Here is a 21,023-nt window from a genome sequence, read left to right as displayed (position 1 = left end):
TTTTGTTTCGGAATTATATGAGAAATAAAATTATATTTACGTATAAAATAATGTATAAAAAATAATTAAATTGTTCTGTAATAAATAAATAAATCACGTCTATATATCTGTTTATAAAAATAATTAGATTTATCTGTAATAAATAAATTGCAAAGAAGCATCGTAGATGCGTTCCAATTGCTAAAGCATTGTCAAAGCTAATTCATCTGAATAGAGTGATTAAAACTGTATTTTTTTATTTAGTATATGCTAGTAATTTTAAAGGTTGCTGTAGAATTTACGATAGATGTACTTATCCATCCCGTTCGCACAAATAAAATCGCTGAGAATTTAAAATTTAAATTTTATACATTACAATTTTTTAAAAATTTACAAAAGATAATGAAATCGCTAAAAAAATTTAACAAAATATACACCAAGTAGGGGAGACCGGAGCGAAGTCGTCACCGGTGCGGAGTCGTTACTATAATTATCTCGAAATCTGTATGTTGTGTGAACTCGCCATTAATATTGTAAACACTACTTATGGTGCCCATGTGACCAACGGAGTTTAGTGAGATTATATTCCATGTTGTGATTTTTATTAAGGCAAACGTGTTTTCGGAAGTCAAAAGTAAAATTTTTTGCGCGTCGAAAATTTTAAATATTTTTAATATTATTTTTTCTCCGAATCTCTCTCTCGAGATAAGTGATTCTGAAAAGTAATGCACGCTGAACAAGTAATGCACGAATCCAATTAAATTTTTTTATTTTCGTTGATTTTTAATATTTCATGAGCGATCAAACTTAAAATCTGTGTCCGGAGCGAAGTCGTCATCAAGCCATATCATGGAGGCTTCGGGCAAAAATCAAAGTCAAAGAAACAGCAGTGGTCGGATTCCGGCGAGGACTTGGATAATATGTGCTGCGTGTGCTCAGAGATGACAGAATAGAGCTGACGAGAAACAGTGCATTTCGTGCGAGCGTAGGGCACATAAATGTGTGCGCTTTTCCTGTAATTATTTTCCGCCATCATGTTTTTAATTAATGTTTCCATTTTTCTATTAAAAAATAATTAATAAAATGTATCCTATCATTTTTTATGATCGGAATTATCGGATGAATTTTTATTTAAAATTCAGTCCGAGAATGGAGTGACGACTCCGCCTCGGCAATTTTGACATTTCAATTTTTGTACCTTTGTCGTTTTCACTCTATACCCGTTGAACAAAGCGACGTAGACCAAAAATGTCCTTGTAAATTTTGTAGCCAAGGGTTCACTCTTTACAACAGTATACCACTTTTTACTAAAATTATTTGTTTTGTTGTTAAAAATCGGCACCGAAAAAATAGTGACGACTTCGTCCCGGTCTCCCCTACATAAAATATATTTAAAAGTGTATGATAAAATGATAAAATCGCAATTTACGAATATATATATTTCAAAATATTATAAAAACATACATATATAATATTTCTATTGTGTCAAATTTTATATTATTGATATTATTGCAGATTTAATATCAAGAATATTTAAAATAAAAAATTTGCAAATTATTACCAAAATAAAAAAGAAGTAAATATACTTATAGAAATGTATTGATCAAAATGCGACCAGAACACGCCAAGTTTTTATACTTTTAATTTTAGATCCGTTTTAATAGAATTATTAATTAAACACATGTAGTATCTTAAAAAATGTTATTTTTGAGATTTAAATTTGTTTCAGTAGTACTTTTGACTAATTAAATTAATTTCATATCTATTTTTAAGCTGTTAAGTTTTTATTTAATGATGCATACACTTTTAAATATATTTTATGTACTTGACGTATACTTAAAAAAAAGATTTCTTTAGTGATCAAAACGATAGTGAGATTTTATTTTAAGCAAAACGAGCTTCTTCTTTTTAAGCTAAATAAATCAATGATATCAAAGTTACTACAAAATAATTAAAATTATTTAACAAAATGAGGAGAAAATAAAGAACGTTACTATAATATGTAAAATGTAATTCACACAAAAATGTAAAATAATAAGAAATCAAACTATTATGTGATATAATGTTAAAAATTATACTAACAAATGATTTTAAATTAATAATTTCTTAAATAGTAATTACTTAAGAAATATATCTCAAAATATATATCACTTTTTTATGTGATTAATGTAACTATCAAAATGTATAATAGAGTGTAACTTGCAAAATATAGCTATATGCACAGAAAAAATAAGTCCAGAATTTACTTTTTCACTTTTAGCTACGTACTGAAAATAATAGATTCTGGTATTTAAATAATCTATCTCCAGATGCAACGTGTTCTGCTACGCCGGAGTATTATAAATCATCTTGGCCATTCCACGAAGATGCGAAAGATGGAAGAAGCTGCGAGAGAAGATGACGTGGGAGACATTATCATCTTTATCGCGCAGGAGCGCGTCCGGGCGCGAGAAAATCCGAAGGCTTCCTTAACAGAAATGCGGAGCGGCGAGACTTTATCGACGTCCCCGGAATTGAAAACTCGAGGATAGGCGAGCGAGCGAGCGACTTCTCTCCGTGGAAATGTCCTCGCACCTTTTTTCCAAGCGGATTACTTTGCGTCACGACTAAACGAACGCGGTCATCGAACGTGAAAAATCCGCGCGTCAGTTTTTCCACGATTCGCACGATTCGCGATGAGAGATATAAAAATACCCGGTAATACTGGTATTTCAATGAAATGCCTGGCGCTCAATTTAGAAATTCTCTGGTAAAACGGCGCAGTGTTATCGGAATATTATTATAGCGACACGCTTTACACAGATACACGATCATACGTGCAATAAAAAGATCAGCATTCTCATGTTAGGCAATCATAACTATCCCTTCAATCCGTGTAATGTAATAGAATTGTTAATAAAGTATTTAACAGAATTGTGTAACTAATGGCTGTATTTTGCATTTTCCTAGTCTCTCGCGTACTATGCACATATATCTCGGCAATATCGATAGAAATGCAGTTTCATTTCAAACATGTCTCGAACTTGGACATTTTCAATTCACTAGTGAATGAAACAGCAAAATGTCTATGGGGTAATAGAGGATGACAATGGATACAGTTAAGATGCATAAATAACTGCAGAATACTCTGCAGTTTCTCGAAAGCCTAATTTTCTTGCCGCTGGAGAAACTGGATTTTCCGAAGAATTGCGGGAAGGAAACCACAGAGTCATACGAGAATACAGTGTGGCGGGACGCTTGTCGCATCCTCGACATTTGCATTCCGACCGCATACCGCAATATCCTCGTCGATATTCGCGACGTGAGAGTCGCTCGTGCGTTTCGTTGATTTGGCCGAAATTGCACGGGGGGTTGGCAAAGATAAACGAGGGGAGAAAGACGCGTCCCTGCGAAGGATTTGAGGATCGGGTGCGCGCACACACACGAATATCAGGAATATAAAGGAGGCAAGAAAGTTCCCAAAGCCTTTTAAAAATTGATACTCGACACGAATACACTACACGTTACGTACGTCATCGTAGGCTGCGAGTTATGTCAGTATAATTGATCGACGCGACGCGGAACAGAGTTCGCATTCGTGTTTCAAGTGAATGATGGATTTCAATATCCCGTCGATATCATCTTGTCGATTGTTGCAGTTTATAATCAATGTGACAGAGTTTAATGTTAATGATGTTAACCCTCCGATTGTGTGCGAGTACGCATCGTTATTTAAACACGTTGATATATCAAACTAGTACATCTTTCGTGAAATGTTTCGATTTCACGTTTAATTTAAAAGCGAATGCGAACGTGATGTTTACCAATTTTACTTCAATGTAAAAGCTATCAGAAAGAACTAACATTATTTTAGAAACTCATTCCTTTAGTAATTCAGCATTTAAAGAGTATGACGTAAACCGCTTGTTGGTAATTGATGAGGCCAAGGAAAATATAGAGTCGGATATTATAATTTCGCGTATTTGGCGTATTGTAGGAGATTATTTCACAGAGATACGAGGCGAATAACATTAAAATGAAAATGGACGTCCGAGTCGGGCAAAGAGAGGACTGCGGATAATATACGCACCACGATTTTCCCTCAGATAAACCGCGTATCTCCAAAAAGCACCTTTCAAGCGCTATGAAAAGCAGCGAAGGATTTATTTATAGATCGAGTGGCGAAAGTCCCCTTCCGCTCACATTAGTCTTCCTCCGTGTCATCATATGTACAGGCCGTTTATCATAAAGTGGCATAAGTTGACTTTCTAAGCCCAATAAATTCAAGTACGACACGAGTTTAACAAAGTTCATACAATGTGCTCGTTTTATAAAAATTTGGAATACCTGACTTGCCCAATTTCCATATAAAACGGCATATAAATCGCGTTTGTCAATAGAATCAAGAGACACGGTAGTGTCTCGCGCCAAGTACACGCGGAGCGAGACCGACCGTGACTCTTTTTATCTTATTGTACGGGTAATATATGTAATATAGAACAATGGAAAAACGATATTTTTTGTGACAAATTTACATTTAGTGAAAACAATATACACAAATGAAATTTTCGAAGGTTTGGAAAGGTTAGTTCGTTACAATGTAACATAATAATATGAACTCGATTTGCTCGTCTCTTTCTTAAAATTTTCAGCGCGATATGGAGGTTGCACCATATACGAGCGCTATCGGCGATTCCATTCGAGATAAATCGAACCTTTTGTTCCCCGTTTGGTCACTCGATGGACGAAATCTGAATGTTCGCGATAAAAGGGGAATGATCAACAGCGCAAATCAGGAATAAATTCAATCGCGAGTTAAATCGAGAATTGTCATTGGATCGTCGGGTGCGCGAAAGCAAATCGGGGATTAATGGATGCTATAAATGATATGAGCCGCTGAAGGGTTATAACATCAGTTGAAACGCTTGCGAAAAGTATTAACGACGCGATTCGAAATCGTGCGGTTTTGCCTTTAATCGCCCATAATTACGCTACGTAAAAACTCTATCTTTTAATCTTCTCTCTCCGATGATCATTCAATACAAGTTTTATAAATTTGTATTTAAATGTACAGATGTATTAAGATTATACCTATTTTAATTTAAAATAACGCAATAAATACTGAACGTGATAAATGCGGTACGATTAGCTATGTAACGATTCGATGATATATTATGGACCGATTAATAAAAGTTTCATTTCTTATTTAGGTACAGACCATGAAATTCAGATGCGGAGCATTTCGTTCAAGCTTTGATGATGCAGTATCACACACATCTCTCTTTCACAAGTGTATTAAAATTTTTTCGTTCCTCAGAGCTTATTATTATTTTCTTGTCCTTTTATGCGATAAGCGGCTTTGGACTCCCGAAAATAATGTCGATATAATCCGAGAGTATCGCAAGGGTCGTGTCGGAGGATTAAGAGCTTTTATTGAAACGCGGCCACTTTGATATGCATTGCCTTGAAGCGGGCTAGATAGCCTAGCGGTTCCCGGAAACCTGAGACGAAATGCCATAATCGATATACCCGTGGCTCCATTTTGGCCGGACGTGCAACTACGAGTTATGCGTCCCATGTACCATGCGGCCTGTTTGCGGAGATGCGGTGCAGCCGCGCGCTGGTTACGCGCGCGCGTCCACCCTAAAACTACATCCGTGACGTCTAATCCGCATATAATTGGAGCACGTCTTGTCGCCAAAAGACACGTCTCCTTGTTTGAGCGATCCAATATTTTAGTGCAATATAAATTACACTACATACATTACTTAAATGTGTCGTACATGTTATATTTGCGTTTGCGTTAAAAGCTGTTTTCATAATAATTATATATTAATTGTGAGAACTTTAACGATCGTTTATTATTTTGTAAACTTGAAAAATAATATTGGAAGCTTTATGGAGCATATGTGATATCGATAAGTTTCATATAAATAAGTCACATAGATATATAAATCGAAAGTTTTATGTCTCTCTCTCAATATTTATAAATTGTATGGACATTTTATTCTTGCTTAGAACTTTATATTCGTAATCTGCCTGTTGTTAATAATCTTTGAACCTCACTTCTAACACTATTATAGAACGCAAACTTAATGTTAATCAAAGTCGGCAATCAAATATAGTCCATCGTATTGACGATTCATCTGCGCGAATACACGTTCGATAAGTTCATAACATGATATACCTGATGAAGCAACATTTTCAATCTCTAGCCTTATCTGAAGCTGTGTATCACTTGCATATTGCATTTGCATTATATGTATATATCAGCAGGACGATTATCGAGCTGGTAGATTTCCAACAAGCGCGAAATACATAACAAGCGTAAGATCAGCGTGGAATGTTACCATTGGCGACAACACGTTCAGGCAAATATTTAAAAAAAATGTTATTTTATTGATATAGAATGTCAATAAAACAAAATATGTTCTGTGAATATTTTGTTTATAAGAAAATATTTTATTTTTCATTTCAATGGTTGCAATCGGAATAGTAAACAATAGGAGATCGTATACAGAGTAACCCATTTTAAATGCATACTGCAAATATCTCTTGAACAATACATTTTAAAGAAAAATGTTTCAGATAAAAGTTGGAGGATTTAAAGGGGACCAATAGACGATCTTATTAGATTTTAGGTCCGGGGCCCGTGCTGAGCCCTACTGGGCCCAAGTCAAATTTTTTAAATGAAAACCCCCATTTTTTATTGTATCATAATTTTCTAACAATTAATTTGAACAACTTTTGTCTAAAACATTTTTTTATTTGCCTAATACTTTTTGAGATATTAGAGAAAAAGTTACAAAGTTTTCCTTATATTATATTTGAGGTGGGCATTTAAAATGGATCACCCTGTATAGTTTAGTTACATACATATACATATGTACATATATAATTTAGTTCAGTTTTGATTTGTCATCGGCGAAGGAAATAATGTTCTGAAATGAGGAAGGTTTCTACATGCTTATAGAGTCGGGTAAATGTCATCAAAATCACAGGACAGCCAAACCAAAACTGTACTGAACGGTCTTCGACAGCACATGTTTTCGCGCTAGTTTTTCTAACTTTCTGTTGACACCGACGTCGTCCACAGTGTCAACAGTTAGAAAAACTAGCGCGAAGACACTTTCGAGCATTTGTGAATTATTGCAGGCATTCACACATTCGAACATTTTTCTCGAGACCTGTAGGAGATAATTGAATTAAGTAGTAAAAGTTGTTTCTTTTTCAAAGCTCTGTCTAACGATACTTTAATCCTACTCGACTCACGTTACTATTTGAAATTTCAAGACTGTTTAAATCGAAGAAGAACTGTTTAATTCATCGAATTTCTCTTCTACTTCAATGGCACTATAGCTCAAGATCGATCCACAGCCTTCGTCAAATCTGAGGCCTCTCTTCTTGTTTCTTAACAATATTTTTTTTAACGGAACAGGTTGTTAGCCTAGCGACCAACCTCCAATCTGAAGGACCAGTCCTCAAATATAGAGGGCTCGTGACAAAAGATACTCTCTCAGTGTGTCGCCGAGAGGTGGCGATCGAATAAAAACCGACGATTTTTTGTCGGATTTAAACTCGGATCTTCGGCTCATTAGAGCAGCGCACATCTTTCTGCGCCACTTTGATCCGACCCAGTTACATACCTCTACATACGGTTTGTCCCAAAAAATAGAACCACCACCAATCTTGTAATATCACTTTTTTAGAAAAACGGCTGGCATGAATGCTCTGAATCACACACACACTTTGTGCAATTTTTCTCTTTGATTTGTATATTGTAACATGATAGCAATAGCGACTTTCATTCTCTTAACATTTTAACTTTGCCCATTGACGCCCTCGGCTTTTTTTCCATAAAAAACCGAACAGAGCTTTTTTCATGTTCAAAATATCAATATGCTCGCAGCAATCGCAGCGTTGAAGTGTTGAAATTTATTTGTTTTCGACTTTTTTGTGTAAAAGTTCAAAAAAACTAATATAAAGTTACGTCCAAAATATAAATTTGCAGTAAAAACGCTAAAAAAAATTAAGATACGAATAAAAGTAAATAAATACAAAACATGACATACACGCACATAGACATGATAGAGGAAAGAAAAGAGAGGGAACAGAAAAAAAGGAGGAGAGAGAGGTAAAGAGAAAAAGAGAGAAAGAGAAAAATTTTAAAAATATCTCATCTTCTTAATTCTCTTCCATTTACATGGATCATTCTATATTTATTCTACGTGAAACTGACTAACTAAAGCGATTAATTAACTTTGCTTTGGCCAACATGAATACCTCTTCAATTATTTCAATTTCCATCTTAGGCGCCTTCCCGCGAGATCGAAAATTTGTCTTGAAAATTCGTAGGATCTTTACACAGCTGATTACCGACGAACTTGGTGATTGGTTCGAATTAACTTTAATCCCATTTAAAAACTTCGTACGATGACCTATCTTACTTACTCTAAAAATCGCAAGCGGTTAGTTCAAAATTAGTTGGAATAAGTTTCCCCCCTACAATCCTCATTAAAGATTGAACTATAACAGCTTAGCAATTCGGAGAAAGTAATAGCGTAGGTACGTTTGAATATAAGATAATTAATAATAATATACCTTTAAAAAAACAATCTGTATATTTTCTTACAAAGAAAGATCCCTAACTCAAAAATTCGAAAAATTGTAAAACTTTGGCAATACATTAGAGAATATTCTGATACATAATAAACTATTTTTTTGGCTCTCCAAATTCACTCTAAACGTTGATAAAATCAACCTCTAAAAGTTGGCTCATTTTTCATTTTTGTTTTATTGTTTACCAATAAAAAAAAATTAGACAAAATTTTATATCGGATACTTATTTCTTTTAATAAAATTTATCAATTAGAAAACTTATTAATTGTTTTCAAAAAATCATAAAAATGTATAAAGCAGGAGGAATATATTCTTATAATATTCAAATATTTTCAACATGACTTTTTAATAATACTTTATAATACATATTAATGTGGGTTTTACTTAACTTTATTCACTTATCTCCTTCAGAGTAAATTCTAGCAGCAAAAGAATAGATTATTACATATTAGGACATCCTCTATATATTGCCAAAGTTTTATAATTTTGTGAATTTCTGAATTGGGGATCTTCCCTTGTTAGTATAGTATATTAGTTATTAGTTAGTATAGTATAGTTAGTATAGCTAGTTAGTATAGTATAGAGGTTTTAGTTAGTATAGTATAGTTAGTATAGTATAGAGGTTTTATTATGTTAATATAAATCTCTCTCTCTCTCTTCTCGCCTTTTCGCTTCCTTAACAATATAGTAAATTAAATTGTTTTAGTAGTAAAGTTGTTATAAATTGTTATAAATTGATAATTTTACTTTAAGGTTAATTATATAAAAATTTTGTTATTTTACAAAATGGATTTTCTCAATAATTTAATTGCTTAAAGCCGATCATCAATATTATTGCCATTTTCTTTTTTCGTTAATGCATGGGGTTGAATTTATTATTATTATATAATAATTTCAAGCATTCCGCATAACAAATTCAAAACATTTAACTATGCATTATGACATATGTGTATATATACGAGAGCCCAAATATATGTATTGCACGAATGATGCAAATGCAATGAAGTGTGAATTTACGTAAGTTATCACGTCACACGGGATTCTCTCGCTGCCCGAGATAGAGAGTTGATTTTTCGCCGATAAAAAATTTAAATTTATGCCGGACGCAAACAAAAGAAATCTTCTCTATTTTGAATTACCTTTGCGCTTTTTATACATTTCGCTAATTTGCATATTAACGTGCGGAATATTCCTACCTTACTCTTTTTGATGGAATAGCTGACAGCTGCGCCGTGGCCAACAGTTACAAAAACAAGAAAGTTCATCCGAAACTGTCGCGAATTTAAATGTGACTGTTGGGAATCATGAGAACGCCGATATATTTAACTGGCTGGTGATTTATCTCGAAATGTACATCGCGCGGTGGCTAATATCGGTGCGAATATTAAATTTATGTCATGAGTTAATGTACATACAGTTAATATATAGTTAATACGTAGTTAATACATAAGTAATAATTAGCTATTGTAAATTTCGTTGTATCATGATCGTTTCAGTATTATCCTTAACAATCAATATTCATCTCGCTTCAATGATTCGAGGCTTGTCCTGCGTAATCCAATATCAAAGCCCAATTTATAGACGCGGAAGAGAGGCATGGGTAAATGCTGATGGGATTAACGCTACGGGCAACCCGCATATGCAACAATTTCGCTGAACGCGCCGTTACGCGTACGTCGAAAGGACAATTACATTTTAACACCTTAAATTCCACGTTGCAAGATGAACTTTATAAAACGCGGAATATGCGGAGGGAGAACAAGAACGCGCGGCGATGCGAACAAATTGGATACGCGATATGCGAGTGGAGCGTGACGACTGTATAAATTTCGCGGTGACACCGTACGACGAAACTCATATCGTTACATTATTATCTGTCGCGTTACATTATGGTATAGTGCTGGAACGCGAAGCGAACAAGCACCGAAAGAAACTCTACGCCTCCCTATATCTCTCTCTCTCCAGTATAAGTTATTTCGGGAGATAGTTTGCGTACGTACTCTGGCTTCCGTATGACGTATGTACATTCGTCGACACTCGAATGCAGTCCGACGAATTTATAAATGCGAATTGCCGTTTCTTCGGTGCGGTGTTCAACCTTGAAGATAAATTTGTACGTTTCAACACAGAGCAAATCTATGGGTGTAATGTGAAACGAATCGTTATGTGAAACGAATAGCGTTTTCATCGCTATTATCATGTATAACGAAGCGCGATTGATTGCCAGTCAATCATTGCCTTCGAGACTTCGTCCGTAGATTTCAATATTTAAAAAACACGCGTTTGATTGACGAGCAAATTAAATATTATTTTTAATGTACTGAATAATAAACAAATTTTCAAGTTGCAAATTAAAAATTCTATTAAATTTATTTGCTTCAGGCATATATATAAATACATATACAATATTTAAAATGTACACTTCATAGGGTTAAATTAAACTCAATTATGAGTAATTTTTAACTATTCCATAGGTCGCCACTGCTCCTACTCAATATGTAGTTAATTTAACTAAAATAATGTTAATTTGACTAAACCAATGGAGTTAAAATAATCCTATTTTGTTTCAAACTAATAAATTTTGACGCACATGGTAGTTAAAAATAACAAAATAAATCTAACTCATGGTATTGGTTTAAATTTCATCCTCTAACCTTTAACAGTGTAAGAGCTTCTTTTGTAAATTTGTATTAATTTGTCTTAAATTCTTCAAGTTTTATTAGAGATCAAGCTTACAAGCTTTGGATTTTCTATCTAAAATTTGACGCACTCGTATTCAGTTTAAATAACAGACATTGTATAATAAAAATCTTTATATAATACTAAATTGTACTTTTAGTTTTGTATGTTAGATTGGATATTGAATGTTATAATTATGAAGTCGTATTTGAAATTGATTTTGAAGAGGTTTTGGATCGCACTTGAGATAATCTTGTGCATTTTCGTTTTTTTTTTAAATCTATTTGGATGTACCTCATCATTCTCTTAGCTAGCGCCATTGCTCCACTGTGAGGTCACTGATCCGAAGATAAGACGAGCAGAATTGCAAAGCGAGTTCTCTCGTGGCGATCGCTAACAATAAGTGGTTTAGCAGAGATTTAACTCGATCTTCGACCTCGCCTCGTTTAAACCACGTTCGTTTCAAATGATAGCCATTTCAAAGATTAACATTAGTCTGATCAAAGTTTATAGGATCAATACTGGTACTGGCAACTCCCAATGCATCTTCATAAAACCGACAAATGTCTCCTCGTAGTCTCCCTATCGAATTCGTACAGCGCACAAGGCTGCTTCCCTCGATAACGATCCATCTCCTTCCAAAAGTTACTTTACTATTTTATCTTATTGTCCTACACAACGTTCACGATGTAACGATCGCGATAAAAGTAGCGTATTAGGATCTCAAAAAAGATTATAGGAAAAGATCTTTATGTTTTTACGCAGACTGCATAAAATTAAATTAAATTGAATTAAAAAGTAAAATTTGATTTTATGTATATTAATATATTATAATTATAATTATCAAAGCATGTGTAATAAAAATACTGGAAAAGTGAAAAATATGAAAATAATTAAAAGAAAATTTTCAAAAGGGAACTTTTTATTCGGATTTGTTATAATATAATACGGAGTAACAATACGCGCGCAAAACAGATTTGATTTCACATAATAATATCATATTAAAATTTGATTAAATATATTTCCGTCGTATTTATGAGATTTTTATCATAAAATTTTTATAAGGCATAAAAATCGTTGCATACATGTGTTTGGCAACATCATAAATGATTTTCGGCACAGATGGATACCACGACTTATGGTTGCTCAGGCATATTTCTCCTGTCGCGCATTACCGTTGTATATGCGATGTTATTGAGCATCTGCCATACGTAACAAATATCTGCACACTCCAAGTTAAGTCACATCATATATTGTACATACAGAAAAACTTATCAGAAGCATTTTCTGCTAAAGGGAGCAATGGTAATTTGTTATATTCTGTTTAAACACTAAGTAGTGTTGGCTGAAAAACTTATCTGTTAAATAAAAAAGGAGGTTTTTAACTTTTCCAAAATATATTATAATTATACATAAAGCCATTCATTTTAAAAATCAATATCCAAGAATCTTAGATATATTATATTCGAGATAACTATCTCTTATAAATAGTAGAAATCGCATATTTCCTTTAAAAAAGAATCACGCATGCCAACAGCTAAGTTAAGAATATACTTCACTATCAAGACTATAATTTAGGAAATATGAGTAATAAAAAATTCAATCGTTTTAGCAACTTGAGCTTTAAAAGTAAAAATGGATAAAATAATTCTCTAATCACTAATAATAAATATAATTAAACTGCCATTGGACTTTGTTTTAATAGCAGTTTGTATATTTATATTGTCAAGAGATAATATAAAACCAATATATCTTTAATTTAATTTTTAAATGTTCCAAAAAGAATTACGTTCAAACTTTTGCTAAGCTATATAATATAGTTTAACCGCCTATTTCTGCGAGCAATCTGTAGAAAACGAATCCTGAGATGGCCTACATTGCTTGTGTATCGCGTAAAGTAAATTCTCTTTAGGATATTGGCCTTCAGCTTCCACCATCTCCATGAATTATGCTCGCCTCCGTGACGCACATAAATTATAGACCACGTGCTTGATAGATGCCGAGGCTTCGCGTATTATATCGATTCGATCGCGATTGTTTCAATTACATTTTCCCGCAGTTGCACCAACTATTAATGCAAGGGGATGAAATGGGTGAAGACAGACCATTATCAATTTCCTGAGATGTACTCCCGCTGAATATCATGTCGCGAGGCATTAAATGGGCACCTGTCGCCGCACATTTGGATGCGACGCGTCGTTGTGTACATTGAGAAAGGATACATGCGCTTTGCATGCAATAGCTAAGATTCGCGACAAACTGAATTGCATGCTGATGAAGGTTATAAAATTAGTAAACAGCACTAACGAACACAGCAGTCAGTATTCGTTATAAGTGTGGATAAGAACGGTTTCGATAGCATTTTATTTATTTGCATTGAGTGTTTGTCACCTTGATTTAACTCAGTTGTTATAATTAATTTAATTTAATTTCCCCTTTTTAATATCATAATTTTTAATTTAGGATATATATGAGAATTTTAAAAACGGTCTTTAGAGCTAAAATTCGTAGTTCTCTTAGCGTTACAATTAATGAAATTTTGAAGGAAAACAAAACGCCATTAAACAATCCTTGCAATGCGATGCTTTTCCATGCAATCGATATCCCGCAATAATATCTTACCGCTCGTCGATGGTTTTCTCGATAAGCGGAGCTTTCCTTCGTTTGTAGTTGATCCACTTTTGTTTTTTAGCCGGGATCTATTCGATAGCGGAGATATTACTTAGATGTTTCTGAGATGGTATCGCATTTGCGTCGAAGTGAATTGCGAAAATAAGATGCGCTGGTTTCCTGGGAAACCTCATCAGATTAAATATGATATTTCACATTTTAGCTCTTGAAAATCTCGTCGCTGAATATTATTTGCGAGAACGCTACAAAAATATCTTTTAAATATTATTTTAAAAGTTTTTTAAATTTTTCAAAAAAAGCTACGACTTGTTAAATTTCGATAAGAAAACAAATTTATCTCGCGAATGACATTTTTGCTTCAAACCAGTAAATAATATTATGCACACAAAAAAATCGCGGAAGGGGGAATCTCTTTTGAGACGACAGTCGGACAATTCCGCGCGACGAATTTATTTGAAAAAGTTGCCGGACGGAAATGATATCAACATGACCAACGGTTTTAGTACGTTAAGCATCGGAGAAGCATCGCTGGTGGCACGTATCGCGACAAAATGGAAAACGACTAGTGTTCGCCTCGCATTCGCCATAGCAGGCAGCGAGTGAGAAACAAACGCCCGCGCCAAATGCACTGTCGTTCCTATCCACTCTCTAGTTTCCAAACTAAAATGGAGAGGGACTATCCTGACATACTATTCCTCCTCGAATCTCTCTCGCGGCGACCAACGACCAACAAAAAAATGGGGCAGTTGAATTTTTTTACTGTGCGCAACCTGATCTCGTAAACTTTAAACTCAAAGATAGACTGGGGGAGGGGTAAGAGTTTAATTGTGTTTTAACTAACTAAATTAATTTGTTGGGGACGTTCTCGCAAACTGTTTCTCGTCGCGCGCAACAGATACGAGAAATTTTACGATGTTAAAGAATAAATTAAAGATGATGAATTTTTCGCATTTATTATAAGCAAGTTTATTTAAACTGTTGTTTTTGATGAATTTTAATAGGATTAAATAAATTTAGCATTAATTTCTATTAATTCACTGAGCTGTATTTAAAACCTACAACACTGTTTAAAATATTATACTCCATATATTTCGAGATTAAAATGTTTTTATTTAAACAACTAATTAGTTAATTAACTACCAAATAAGAATACACATACAGTCTAATCAACGCAGAGTAAACGCATTCATGATATACAACAAAAAATCTTCATTCCGCCATCAAACAGCAATTTATAATAAATTGACATCCAGCAACAACGAATAACAACATAAAAAGAAGAAACGACAGCATATCATCCACCATGGAAATAAACGAAAGGAATATATCCGTCGCGCAAAACACAACAGCTATAGACAGCTTCGTCCAGAGTTTACCAATCAGGATAGACGCATATCCGGCTATCGAACACCGAAAAGCGATCGCGCTCCGTCTCCGTCGACGATTCCACTATTTAGCAACGCAAAAGACATCACCATAAGAGTTCGCGTTCACTATCAGTTAAGTGACACATATAGGACACAATCACATGCCCGCGTAGAAGAGAGAGGTTCAGCGGAGAGCTCCAGAATCCCACAGGATTCCTGCCACTACCACGTTCACGCAACAACAGAGAGAACTACTGCCGCTCGCAATACTGGTGGTCTCTTTTTATGTCAACGTACGCTGGTCGTCCAGGAGAAGCAACGTCGTTGCTGACGTCGGCGACGACAACGACGACGACGACGAAGACAACGCTGCTTGATTTATCGGTGACGGGGGAGAAAAGGATTGAAAAAAGAGGAGTTCTTCTCGTTCGCTCGCCCTCTCTCTTTGTTTCTCGCTCGCTCTCAGTCGAGACCGGGGAGCATCATGACGGGGGAGAAGAATATTGTCCTCGAAGAAGGTGAATTCGTAACGACGCACAACGACGACCGCGGCGCCGGTACCGCGGGTCAGACTGAAATCCGCGCGAGCGGTATTCAGCCTCTTATAGGAAACGCTGGGGCGCAAGCGCTACCGGTGGGGGGTTATACCGGCTGCCCGAGAGGGATGGGCCACGTTTCAAAAAGCGAAGCTCCCGTCGATCCACCCCCGCACAGATCGATCGACTTTTCATCGGCGCTCGTCGAAATGCGAGCGACGACGACGGAACGTCGCGTCGTCATCATTGTCTCACCTTGTCACTGATTGTGAGTTAACTGACAACCGAGAGTTAAACAGTACGCAAAGTAAAATCTAGTCAGTTTTTTGTAACGTAATATAAAGGACAAAAAATAGGAAAGAAATGTAACTAGCGTAAATATATAGACTGAAAATAAAAAATGCTACGGCGGATATTACGCTAACGGGGGGTGTGCGTATTAATAAAAACTAATGTTTGCGCTTTCTCGAGAAAGAGTGCAATTTTTACCGAGTCTTATCGAGTCTAATCTTCTTCAAGATTACAAGGGAAGTAATTGTTCTATATTATACGAAAATATCATCATTTGACTTATTAGTGGGACCACAAGATAAAGCGGAGTGTATTTCAGGTTTTAATAAAATAATTTTTCATTTTTCTCTACAAGTATACTTTCGTAAAAATGTGTAATAAATTCTCTACATTTGTCTTCTAATATTTTATATCGTAAATATCAAATATTGACTAGCCTATTAACACATAAACACACACACGCGTGCGCATGCGCGCATATACACACATAAAAGTAATACTTAATTTAATTCATTCTGTTCTATTTAAACTCGTGAAAACAATTATTGTACATTATCGTACATAATTGTCAAATATTATATTTATTAAATTTAATTATAACTCTAGATATTTACTGTATTTTATGAAAGTGCTTTTCGATGCATTTTAATTATCAAGAACGTTTTCATAAAGTTTCACGTTATTATAATTAAATCAAGCTTTTGTCTAAAATAGGTAAAAAGTATTGACGTAGTAATGAATATTGACAAACATTTCTCGAATATATGTATATGCAACAACGACCTGATTGATAAATAATTTAACGGCCAACACCAGAATAGATAATTTAACATGTATAAACTATACGTATTAATTAAATACTAACCAAGAAAGCTGTGGATGTATCCTGTACAAAATAAACAACAATATAAATAACACGTGTTTACTGTGTTTACTATCTACTACCGACTTAAGCGTCACTACATGCGTTTTGTGTTCAAACGTTAAATTTAATGTAACATATAAAATAAAAAATTATTAGACTACTCATTCATGTAATCAATCGAATAGGTAAAATACAATTACGTAGCAAGCTGATTAGTCTTTACCTTTATTATATAACAACGTATGCTATTTCAGTCGATTGATAAATATGCAAAAAAGCAGCTTTTTATTATTTACCTTTGCAATATTTGTCTGAAATTTTTCACTCAATATTTATAGAGTTATTAAAGTTATTTCTGTTGCATGCCCCATTTTACATATATCACTCATGTTTAAATATTATTTCATGCCCCCAGGTAGAAATCTGCCTAGATTTGCCGAGATTAAATACAGGGCCTGTGTAGAAAAATCCAGTTTGGAATATCCGTCTAGGTCCAGAATACACCCTAGAAATTTACCTTGACTTTACCGAGACAAAGAATAGTCGGGAAAATCTACATGGGTCCTAGATTGCCACTGACAGGTTTTTCCCAAATTAGATATGAAACTATGGGGCCTGGATTGGATAATCTAGCTTTAAATACCCTAATAGGTCCAGAATATAATCCTGAAATTTACCTAGTTTTTCCCAAGATAAAATTTATGTACTATAATATCAAGAGACACGGTAGTGTTTCGCGCCAAGTACGCGCGGAGCGAGACGCACCGTGACTCATTTACGCGAACGCACGAGTTGCGAGTACCCGAGATTTTGAGATCTCAATAACGAGTAAACGGATCAAGTTCTAAGTAGGCTAGGAATAAGTAGGCTTGGTGTGATCGATAGCTTGGGGTCGATTTATATAATAAGTGTTTTTGTTTTTCCGCTACGTGCCCTACGAGCGGAGACGATGCAAAGTCTGAAATGGTAAATTTTACAATTAAGAATTAAACGTCGTCGTCGTCGTCGTCGTCGTCGTCGCCGTACGTACGGTTGCTTTTGCCTCGATAGATGTCATTTAAGAACATCTCGAGCGTCCCCCCGGGTCCCCTCGCGGGCTGTCAGTCAGTTATATAACCTAGAAATACATATCGCGTTCGCGCGTAACACCGTGGTCTTTCATCGTTAAATACTACTAAGTACGATCGTTTAATTCTCAATTTCGGTCGCGTCACGCAAGGATCGAAGTGCTACGAAATTAGGATGTGGGTGTCACAAGAGGCAAAATATCAGCGGGTCGGAGCATCGACATATAGTATGGACTACGCGATCTCTATATGAAAGCCTTCAAAAAGTGTCCGGTAGAGTTGACCTCTACCTCGTTAACTCTTTGTCTGTACGCACTGGATAGAAAAGGACAGCTTGACCTCTACCAGTCGCTATCTCTTTTCTTCCACCGGTGTGAGTCGCCGGTCATATTTTTCTATACCTGTGCGCAGTCCATACTATATGTCGATGTGTCGGAGATATGTAGTGATAGTCTTGACCGTTTACTATGTTTACGCGAGCGTTACTTCTGTGGTAACTTACAATAATTCACTCGTTTACGTGGAGGAATTATCGTATAAGTTACTACAGAAGTAACGTTTGCGTAAACGTAGTACGTGACAGATAGTGTGTGTGTATGTATGTGTGTGTGTGTGTGATCATCAATATATTATATAATATTATATATTAGAAGGTGCATCCAAAATCACACACGTATGCATATGCCGTCTTGTAAATGTTTTGTAAATTGCTGTCTTGTAAAAGTTGAAGAGAATGAGAAAGTGATCTGTAGCGCAATTCGTATTGTAGGCAAGTTATAATATTAATTAAATCGAGTCCATTATATTATTTATGATAGACGTTGATTTTATATCTTAGTGTCTGGAAATATTAATTATTCACGAAAGCAATAACAACAAAATAAATGTTGGTAAATTTTACGTTTGTATTCAGCAATCTCTAACATTTTAAAAAATAATTAAATTAAATATGTTCTTCTCACACACAAAAAAGATTAGACTCTAAAAGGATTAATTAATATTTAATCTAAATATATCTATCATAATAAAAATTATAATAGCAAAGTTTTTGGAAGTGGTGGACAAACCAGTTTATATTTTTAATGCAAACTTTACCTCGAATTTTTATATTCGTCAGTCATCAGAGGATTTTTTCTGCAGATATTTGAAGACTGGTGGATAATGGATTTTCTCGTGATTGAGCGCATACACGATTCTCTCTATTTAGATACTAACTTTTTGAATTCTGTTACAATAAAACTTTACTTTTTAGTATGGCGAACTGGTTTTTTCTATGTTCATATCGGAAAGACGTTATATATTGCCAGTTACAGTCGATTTAAGTTACTTTAATTGTTATTCTATCACTGGCGAAAAGAGAAGTTATTATTCTGTTAATTATAATTAAATTATCGTTTGGGAATATTATATATAACATTAACATAATTATTTTTTAAGGTAATTATGAAGGAGAGGGGCTTTCTTACCGATTGGCTGAAACTTCACAATTTTGTATATTTTGGTGCGTAAAACATAAATCTGTAAGTTAAAACTGTCGCTCTCAAATTTAGGAAAAACATTATTAAGTACTAAAATTGACTGTTGCGTAGTTAGAATGTCTGTTATACCAACATGATGTAGACGCACATGATCATGCGTAGTGACGTAAAAGTACATGGAATTACAGTACTATAGTGCAGTATAACAGCAACCTCTCATAATAGTCTGGCGCCTTTAACGAAAATAATCAGCCACTAACGGAAAAGGAAATTCTGAATGGTATTGGTTACTGCTTAACAAACGCGAAAGACTGGGACGGACATCGCGCAAAGAGGAACAAAGTACAAAACCTAGAGTAAAGTTGTATTTTTAAAATTTGTAAGCTAAGCTATATAATAAATAATTAAGTCTGTTAATATAAAGTGTGTTTAATTTTAATATGACAATTTATTTTGTTTTGCCGACGATAAATAAAAATATTTTCTTTTTTGGGATAAACGAGTAAAATTATTATTAAAACATCCTTCGAAAATCCTTCAAATAAAATATTGGCCCAGCCGGGATTCCAGGGAATATTTTAGGGAAAAATTTTAGATTCAAGCCTGGGCCAGACTGGATTATAAAAATAATTATGGTACAAACCAAGCAAATATCTAGGAAAATTATAGGTCCCAGCTAGATTCCAGATAATTTTTTTGAACAAATTCTGGGCGCAATCTTGGGCCGACCTGGATTCAATAATAGGGCCTATACGATTTAGGCGTCCCAAACTTTACACAGGCCCTAGCTAGATTGTCCACCTGGGTCCCAGAAATATTTTTCAAAAAATATATGGGGCCCTGATTGTTTCCAGACAAAATTTCTACCTGGGCCACTGCACAGCAATATGTTTGGAAATACTTATAAAAAATATTAGATGTGCGTAGATACATATTTCACGTCTATGCATATCCTCCCTTTTCTCATACACATATACAAACACATTCATACACACACAAAATATTTTACGTACACTGAAAAAAAAAATTGCTAGATTCAAGAAAATTTAATTTGAATTAAGAAAACCATTGTTTTGACTATTTGCAAGAAAATTATTTTCATAATTTGAAACATTTGTATTTTTAGAAAGAAAAAAAACATTTATTAATGTAGAAAAATTATTTCTTTAAAGTAAGTAAATGTTATTTATTAAACAAAAAGTACATACTTCAATTGAATAACTAATATTTTAAACTATAAAACGCATTACAAAATAAAAGAAATTTTGTTTTTCAAATAAATATGCAAATTTTTAAAATAAGTAAATCTTTTTTTTAATGAATCAAAAGGTTTGATTTCTGCAGTAGTAATAAGAAAATATATTTTTAAACCAAAAAACTGCTATTTTGAACAAAAAAAATTATTTTTTGTTTTAAGTAAATTGTTAGTTGAATTAAATAAGCAATACATTTTATAAACCTTCAATAACAAAATATATTTTTAAATAAAAAAACTCATTTTTCAAAAAAAAAAAAAAATATTTTTTCAAAAT

At 34.2% G+C, this 21,023-nt stretch overlaps 1 protein-coding gene and 1 long non-coding RNA gene across 6 annotated transcripts in view; one reads left to right on the top strand and one right to left on the bottom strand.

The window, feature by feature from the left end:
- Positions 1–15,813, bottom strand: part of LOC139780011 (metabotropic glutamate receptor 8) — a 179,021-nt gene extending 163,208 nt beyond the window's left edge. For 3 of the 4 annotated variants that reach the window (XM_071718538.1, XM_071718540.1, XM_071718541.1), the window contains exon 1: positions 15,264–15,813. The gene's annotated coding sequence lies outside the window, so the exon portion shown is untranslated. The remainder of the gene's footprint in view (positions 1–15,263) is intronic. The other variant, XM_071718539.1, reaches the window with a different exon arrangement.
- Positions 15,814–18,070: 2,257 nt separating this feature from the next.
- LOC139780009 (uncharacterized) lies at positions 18,071–19,914 on the top strand. Of its 2 annotated transcripts, none has more exons than XR_011720076.1 (2): positions 18,071–19,533; positions 19,607–19,914. It is a non-coding gene; the product is annotated as an uncharacterized lncRNA (long non-coding RNA). The 2 variants fall into 2 exon arrangements; XR_011720075.1 differs by having other exon boundaries at positions 19,603–19,914.
- Positions 19,915–21,023: the final 1,109 nt, after the last annotated feature.

This window comes from Temnothorax nylanderi, unplaced genomic scaffold (assembly GCF_030848795.1).
Source record: "Temnothorax nylanderi isolate EJ_2023f unplaced genomic scaffold, tnyl_v1.0 TNYL_tig0256_pilon, whole genome shotgun sequence".
NCBI lineage: Eukaryota > Metazoa > Arthropoda > Insecta > Hymenoptera > Formicidae > Temnothorax > Temnothorax nylanderi.
Note: the sequence above shows the minus strand (reverse complement) of the source record. Positions and strands in the feature narration are given on the sequence as shown.